General features: G+C 38.5%; 1 long non-coding RNA gene across 1 annotated transcript; it reads right to left on the bottom strand.

The window, feature by feature from the left end:
* Window positions 1–3,118: 3,118 nt before the first annotated feature.
* Window positions 3,119–5,309, bottom strand: LOC148803761 (uncharacterized). The gene is made up of 2 exons (XR_016081373.1): window positions 3,829–5,309; window positions 3,119–3,761 (listed from the first exon to the last, which is right to left on the bottom strand). It is a non-coding gene; the product is annotated as an uncharacterized LOC148803761 (long non-coding RNA).
* Between the last annotated feature and the right edge of the window lie 2,264 nt (window positions 5,310–7,573).

Genomic DNA, 7,573 nt, shown 5'->3' with positions numbered 1-7,573 from the left:
GATTTTTAATATATTTATTAAGAATCATTATTATTATCATTATCAAAAGTAATAGAAAGATTTTTATTTTCAATTATATATTCATATAAAGTATTTAAAATACTTCCAAAAATTGCAGTGCTTGTATGTGGCCATTCTATTCTAGTCAAACTTAAAATTCTTTTTTACAAATTCTAATCTTGTTCAATAAAATGTGCAATGATACAAATATAATTAATGTTATATTTGGATGTCCATATATCACATGTAGAGAATTTTTAGAATCTACATTAAAAAGAGTTGAAATTAAATCTTGTTTATATATCTGAATTTTTTGAAGCTGCATTTCTAGTTGTATTCCTGGAAAATTTCCTAAATTGAGGATTAACAACATGTTGCAAAAATTTTTCTAACCTGGGGTCTTAAGAAAACATAAAGGGATGCTCAGCATGTACAATTCATTTTGCTAATTCTTGCCTCATTTTTCTTAGAAATATTGGAAATTACCAAATACACCATGAGAAATCTACATTTAGTTTGAGTTGTCATCTCCCTATCTCAAGTGAGATGTCATGTGTGGACAAATGGCCAATGCCACCACTATTATGGCATCTGAAATCATGTCTGCATTTTTTGTAAACTGCTCTTCTTCCCTTTCCAAGGATTTCCCCAATTGCAAACATACTCCAAGCATCACTAGTCCTTCTCTTACCAAAGTGAGACTTAGCATTACAAATAGTAGCACCAATTAGAGAAGCCATATCTGGAGCAACATTACTATTACAGACACTGATATTTTTGGTGTTGTTATATTGAGACTAGGCTTCATCAACAAAAGAAAAAGGATTTTGGGAAGAACCAGCCATTGTAATGAATATTAAGATTTAGAAAAACCATCAATATCCTTGATTTTAACCAATGAAGCTTTCTAAGCCTCCTAGGTTCCCTAATTGTAGTATTTGGTTTGCAGAGTTGAGAAACTTGAAGCAAGCTCCTCCTTATTGAAACTTGAAAATTGGAATAAAAAAATAAAATCGAAAAAATTAAGAGAGCATGAGAGTATGTATATTGTAGAGAGTACATGAGTTGTTATGGTGAATATCTCCTAGTGGCGATTTATAACTATTGGGGGTATTTTAGTCAAAATATCAAAAAAGAAAAGGTCAATATAACCCCCTCCAATGGTTATATTCCCGTGTGTCATACGCATGTCAGGCCGGCATCTAGGGCCATGCTGTGCTAGCCTGCATGTCATGCAGTGTCGTGCCTTGGAGGCCAGTCCCCTCCACAACCTAGGTCCAACACAGCCCGCAGATTCCTGTCCCGTGCCTTGGCCCGACTCAAGTCAGAACTGTAGTGACCGTGCCATGTAAGGCACAACCCCTGTTGTGTTGGGCCATACCGGCCTGCCACCAGCCTAGCCCACATTACATCTGATCAACGAGGTAAAGTCCACCTAATTGGGCATATATCGAAAGGCAACTTGGATCAGATCACCATCCAATGTTTTCTTGCATGCTTACTTCATTAGTTGGTCAATCGATTAAGGGATTCTGCTGAAGACTACAGTTTGGAGTTAACAAAACACCTTTGCCAATCGAGCGCATCTATGGAACAACTGAAACACTTGTTTGCTGCAGGGAATGCAGAAATTAGTAAGGACAACCTTTATGGAATATTTCTGAGGAAGCTTTCATGGTTGAGAGGAGGTGCAATGTATAAGTTAGTAAATTCATTTAGGGCAAATTTCTTAATTACTCTCATGATTTAGTAATTGATTAATTCACCCTTACTGTTCATATATTATTTTAAAGTATCCTTATTTCTGACAATTATCTAAAACCTCCCCTACCATTAATTCTTCTACATAAATCATTCACATATGATATCACCTGATTGATATATTTTTTAAAAATTTCTAGAATACCTTTTGTCATAGAAAATTCAAAACATCAAAACTGGGAGCCCGGGAACTTTATTACAAACCAACCTTTTTCTTTACTTTTGCCTTCACGGAACTAAAGTGAGAACTCTGGTCTACCCAATCTTTGATCACCGGTCCCCTGTCCTTCACTCTCTCCAGAGGCTAGTAGGATGTCAGTGACGAGAGTAGAAAGAGGAGGAGATGAAATGAGGAGGGGAGAGAGGAGGTGGGCAGAGCGCCGGATGGCCTGAAATTGATGAAAGAATGGGTAGGTGGTGTTGTTGGTAGCAACAGGGTCCAAGGGAAGGATGTAGAATTGAAGGGACTGAATTTTGGGGTGGGTGGACAGGAAGTGGTTGAGGTGGGATGATTCTGCAAGGAGATAGAGGAAGGGAGGGGGTCAAATGGCCATGCTAGCACTGGGAAGCAGAGCAACATGAGGCTTCATTTCCAAGTAGTCAGATCTACGATTGATAGTCGGGATTTTATGTGTAACGAGATGCACGATGCATGCACTTCATTCCCCTATGATGTTTGGAAGCAACACACAAGCATCCATTGTATCTAGTCCAACATTAATAATGATGATTAATTGTTGTGAAGGCAAAAGCCTTTGCATTTCAGTTCAAACCTAAGTCATGTTTAGAAGTTAAAGGTAAAATATAAAAACCTCCCTTATATTAAATTTCTTAAACTATCCTTATTGTTCATGAAATTGACAAACTGTATTTGTATTTTTACTGTTTATATATTGTCTTAAGTTATTCATAAAAGTTTTAAAATTTCTAAAATACCCTTATTATTCACCACCACTGTTGGAAGTTGCAGCGGCGGCAATGATTTTGGTATACGGCAACCACTGTAACTTTTGAACGACAAAAGTTTGGTGGGAGGCTGAGCCTCTCAAGGAAAATGAACCTTCTGTTCCATTCCGAGTCCAACAACGAATTCAACACTGGAATTCACGAATGCATGAAGCACCCGAGGATCTGCATCATAAAGCTTCACTTTATTGACGCCGATCAATCAGAGCAGCGGAAGAACATTTTTTATTTGAATATATACGTTTTTGCCTTATTTAATCAGAATATGAAGCCAAGGCCGACATCAGAGAGAAATTATGAACGGAAGAAGGGAGAAAGAATGGAAGGGATGAAGAAATTGCTTTCAGTTCATTTCCTGATTCTGTGTGAACGAACTGAAGAAAGAATATGAGGTAAAGGGTTCCAATACAATGAGAATTGGATACCCATGAAATCAATTATATAGTGAACATACAGATAAGTACAACAGAGAGATAAGCATGATACAGAGATAAAAATAACAGAGAGATAACAGGAGCGATTACACAATGAATCTAATCCTAATCTCCAGATGATGCTGATCTCTTGAACTCAACCTTCGGATAACTACGTTATCCATTACACTGTGTCCCAGCACCAAAACCGCTCGAGCATCCACGACGGTATCTTTTTTTTTTCGGTTCCGAAGGCGGGAGACTACTCAATTGGGAAATGTATCTTCTCCGGAGAGAGTTGAAGCAGAAGAGAAAGTGGTATCTCCAAAGTCTGTAGATAATAGGGCATTTAGAAGGTCGAGCAGTAGCAGTAATGCTAATTAATAGCCCAAGAAGGTACATGTATGGTTATGTATTCAATAGGCAAAGGTAGGATGAGAGGCTAAAGCGAGGAGGAGAGCAGAAGTCGCAGAAGCCTGTGGTCATATTGTCTTACTGTCCGAGTGTGCTCAGGCCTTTGTTACAAATATTGGGTCCTTTGTTTTTTGACATCGGTAAGAGAGCTCTGGAGCAGATTGCTTCTTGCGTCTCAGCATGGCATAATATATAACCATTCAGTCTCTGAAACAAATACAAGCAGAAAATGAATTGAAGCTAATGTGATTAAGGTGATGAAGGAGTTACTCACCAGGGACCCCACCGGACGGGCGGAGAGGAGAGGTCGGGTGTCATGCGACTGGCCATTTCGGACTGAAGTTTACGTTGGAGGCGATCAGAGCCGGACACGACAGCTTTTGTATACTTCTCTTCCTGCTCCATGTAAACGTCCATATGGCACATGGCCACTTCACCGCTCAGGTTTGACATTCAGCTGTAGGGATCTTCCCACGTTTCATCGTGAAAGGTAAACGAAACGGGCTTTTGAGGGGGTTTGGGCGTTGTCGGAGGGGGTGGAGGTTTTGGGGGCTTCGAATGAGCAAAGCGGATATACGAGGCAATGTTTGATAGGTGACGGAGACGCCGCTGCTGAATCAACATTTTGGTGAAGCCTGACATCTTTCCTCTTCGTCAAGAGGCTGTAGGTGGAGTACTGGAGTGTGGAGGTATAAATGAATTGAATTAGGTCCGACTAGTCTCGTCGACTTACCTTCTTCAGCAAAATCTCAAACCCTGTAATATCTACTTTCAGGCGTAATGTAGAATCAAAAGCAGTTGTACTTGGTTAGAAGAGTGGGAGAAAAGACATTGGGTTGCAATTAATGTGGCTCAAGCTAAGAGAAACTTGTCAAATAACATAAAAAATGAAGCTGAGGTATCGGGAACTTGGCTAAAGATATCTTCTCTATGGCTTCTCTCTGATGGTAGAAGAAAACCAGCAGAACGGGAGATACCGAGAGAGAGAGGCGCCAGTTGGTTGCAACTTGCAAGGACGACTTGGGCGTAGCTCGTTTTGGAAGACGACAACGCAGGCTAATGGTGGTAGAGGTTGACGGTGACCGGCGGGGAGAACAGAGGGTAAAAGGGAATAGAAGAGGCGAAGAGTTGTTAGGGAAGAAACCAGCGGGGAGAGCAGACGAGACTACAACATAATACCATAATCCAGCCGCACAAGGACCTCTTCACAGGTCGGGTTTGGGCCCGACTGCCATTCAAATTTTGCCAAAAGCCAAGCCCGAGCCTGGCTCATGAACGAGGTGGGATCTGCTCCTCCCACAGGGCGTGTGAGCTCTGGAGTAGATTGGTAAGAGAGCTCTGGTGCAGATTGCTTCTTGAGTCAGTTAAAGAAGTAATAAAGATGGATGGCTGATAAATAAGCTTTTCGAGTAGAAGAAAATATGAAGAAGCAGAAGAAACTAAATCCGGAAGTTGGTTCAACGGACAATATAAGAGTAGAAGCTTTTCAGAGAGAGAGACAGAGCACAAATGTGAAAGCTGCTATTTGTCATGGCAGAGGCGATGAATGTGAAAGCTGGTGGCGGTGGGAGAGGATGGGTACTTTGCACAAAGCTGAGAGCCGAGGTCTGTACAAATTTACGGTGAGGAAGAACAGCAACGGTGGTATCTGGACGGGATTTAACACCGGAATTCGCGAATGAATCAATCTACACAGTCACTTAGGTTTTATTTTGAAATTTTGATGAATAGTAAAGGATAAATTTGATTTTTCATTTTTTCTTTCTGTATTTACCTACGTGTCAATATGTAAAAGGATACAGTTTGTCAATAGGAATAGTTGATTAAAACAAAAACCTCCTTTCTAGTTTTGAATAAATAGCTAGTTACTTGGTCTTACTCAAAATGTTGATGCTTTGCATTTTTTTTTTTTTTAAATGCCACTTTTACCTTATCTTTTGAGGTGTAGAACCCAAAATAACTTTACCCTTTTATTATTCCTCTCCTTGTTTCACTTTCCATTCCTGAAACTTCTTAAATTTGGGAAATCATGCAATGTTCACCCATAGGAGATCACAAGCATAGATTGGTTACACCAAGAAGTTCAAAGAGAACACAATCAAGCGGACTCGGATGGTCAGACCATTCAACAATGACTGAACCCATGGTTTTTGAACCATTGTTGACCCAAATGATCAGACCGTTCAGCCCAAGAATTGTCCAGGCCAAGGTTCATAGTATCGATACGTATTGATCAGTATTGGCCGATACGTATCATTTCGACACCCCACTGATACCCCCCTACAGTGGGTGTATCAATGGTCTGACCGGTTCAGGCTGTAGTGAAGACCTAAACCGGCTCCCCTAAACCAGTTGGTGAAAAAAAAAAAACACCAAAAGGAGTATTGGTTTGCCTGATACGCCCATATCGGCATATCAGGTGTATCGATATTTTGAACCTTGGTCCAAGCAACCGGTTCCATTTTACTCGAAACCCGATCCCTAGCCAAAAACTATTGAATCGATCAATGACTTGTTGACTAGGGCGGTCGAACCATTGACCCGTTGAACAATTTTTAGCCATTTTTTTATTTTTAATTATTATTATTAAAATAGATTGTCCATTCGAAACAGACGATCGTATTATCAACCCAAAAACTGATGACCAGAACGGTTTCATTTCCAGGTTGTTTTTTAAAACCATTGTTGAACCACCCCTTGTGTTCAAACAATTTTGATGTAAAGTAAGCAACATTGCATCGATCAATGAGTGAACCCATCCCTAGAAGAATAAATATAAAATTTAAATTATTTAGAATAAAAATGAATAATAATGTATAGTGGAAGCAATTTTGTAGCTTATTTGTCTCCTTTATTGAACAGATGACAAAGGGAGGCGCGACTATCAATTTATTGATAAATACAGGGGAGGTTTTTGTTTTAGCCAAAACTTAGGAAAGGTTTTTATGATTGTCAAAAAACACTCGAAGTCATTAGTGTTCAACGAAATACATAAAATATGATTGATTTCCACGCTTTAAGCCAGTTGAGATCATGTAACCATAACGTTGAAAGCTCGGTCAATGAGCACTTAGAAGTTTTTTTGACACCTGTCTTTTAAAATATCCCCAGCCTATCATTGAAAAAGATTAATACCCACTTTTAGTAATTGTTAAAATATTTATAAAATGCTCATTTAACATATTTAATTTGTTGTACCTACTAGATTCGGTCAGGCTTTGTCAAAATATTTATCAAAGGTTTGTAAAAATTTTTCTACCTTTTCATTCCTTTCCCTACTTTTTCCTTTAAACCAAACACAAGGCTAAGTCTTCATTCTTGAAAGAGCCGGTGACCAGAGTGGCCTCCGAGCCTGGAATATATCATTTTTCAGAAAATTACCTGACCTTACATGTATATCAATCAGTATATCATTTTTGAGAAAAAGTCAAATTTCCTTCTCAAAAGTAGAGTCTAGTTTTTTTTCTAAAAGGCACTGCAAAGGTATGAGCTCGAATACCTAATAAAAAAGAAAACTGAGATTCACTTTAATTTATCAAATTGAAACAGACTTTTCTTAAAGGGGAAAGAAAGAATAATATGAAAGGCAAGTTAAAAGAGGTTTTTCCATAATCTGTTTTATTTATTTATTTGTTTTGTTTGTTTGTTTTATAGACCATGTAACTTGTTTTGGTCCAACCTCCATATTCATTGGGATCTTCAATAAACGTAATATAATCAAACATTTAGTTGAATTAATGAACAAAGGCGAATCCAAATTTGGCAAAAGCGACCTTAGTTCATGAGGGGCAAAATTTTTGACCAATCACTTTGAAGTTTGTTTACATTTCATACGTTGAGTTTTCACAGTGTATTTTTCATGTTTAATAGAGGGTGTATTTATTATCACATCCTCCATATTTAATAGAGGATGCTTTTTTTTTTTTTCTCTCATTAGAGTGTAATAGTTCAAATTTTGGAGGAAAACAAGAGGTTATTTTGCAAAAAATATGTTTCTAACCTTTTGTCTAGCCTTTTCT

The sequence above is a fragment of the Nelumbo nucifera genome, chromosome 1 (assembly GCF_055504915.1).
Source record: "Nelumbo nucifera cultivar China Antique chromosome 1, China Antique-T2T, whole genome shotgun sequence".
In the NCBI taxonomy this organism is placed as follows: Eukaryota; Viridiplantae; Streptophyta; class Magnoliopsida; order Proteales; family Nelumbonaceae; genus Nelumbo; species Nelumbo nucifera.
The sequence above is the reverse complement of the archived record's forward strand: the minus strand, read 5'-3'. Positions and strand labels throughout refer to the sequence as shown.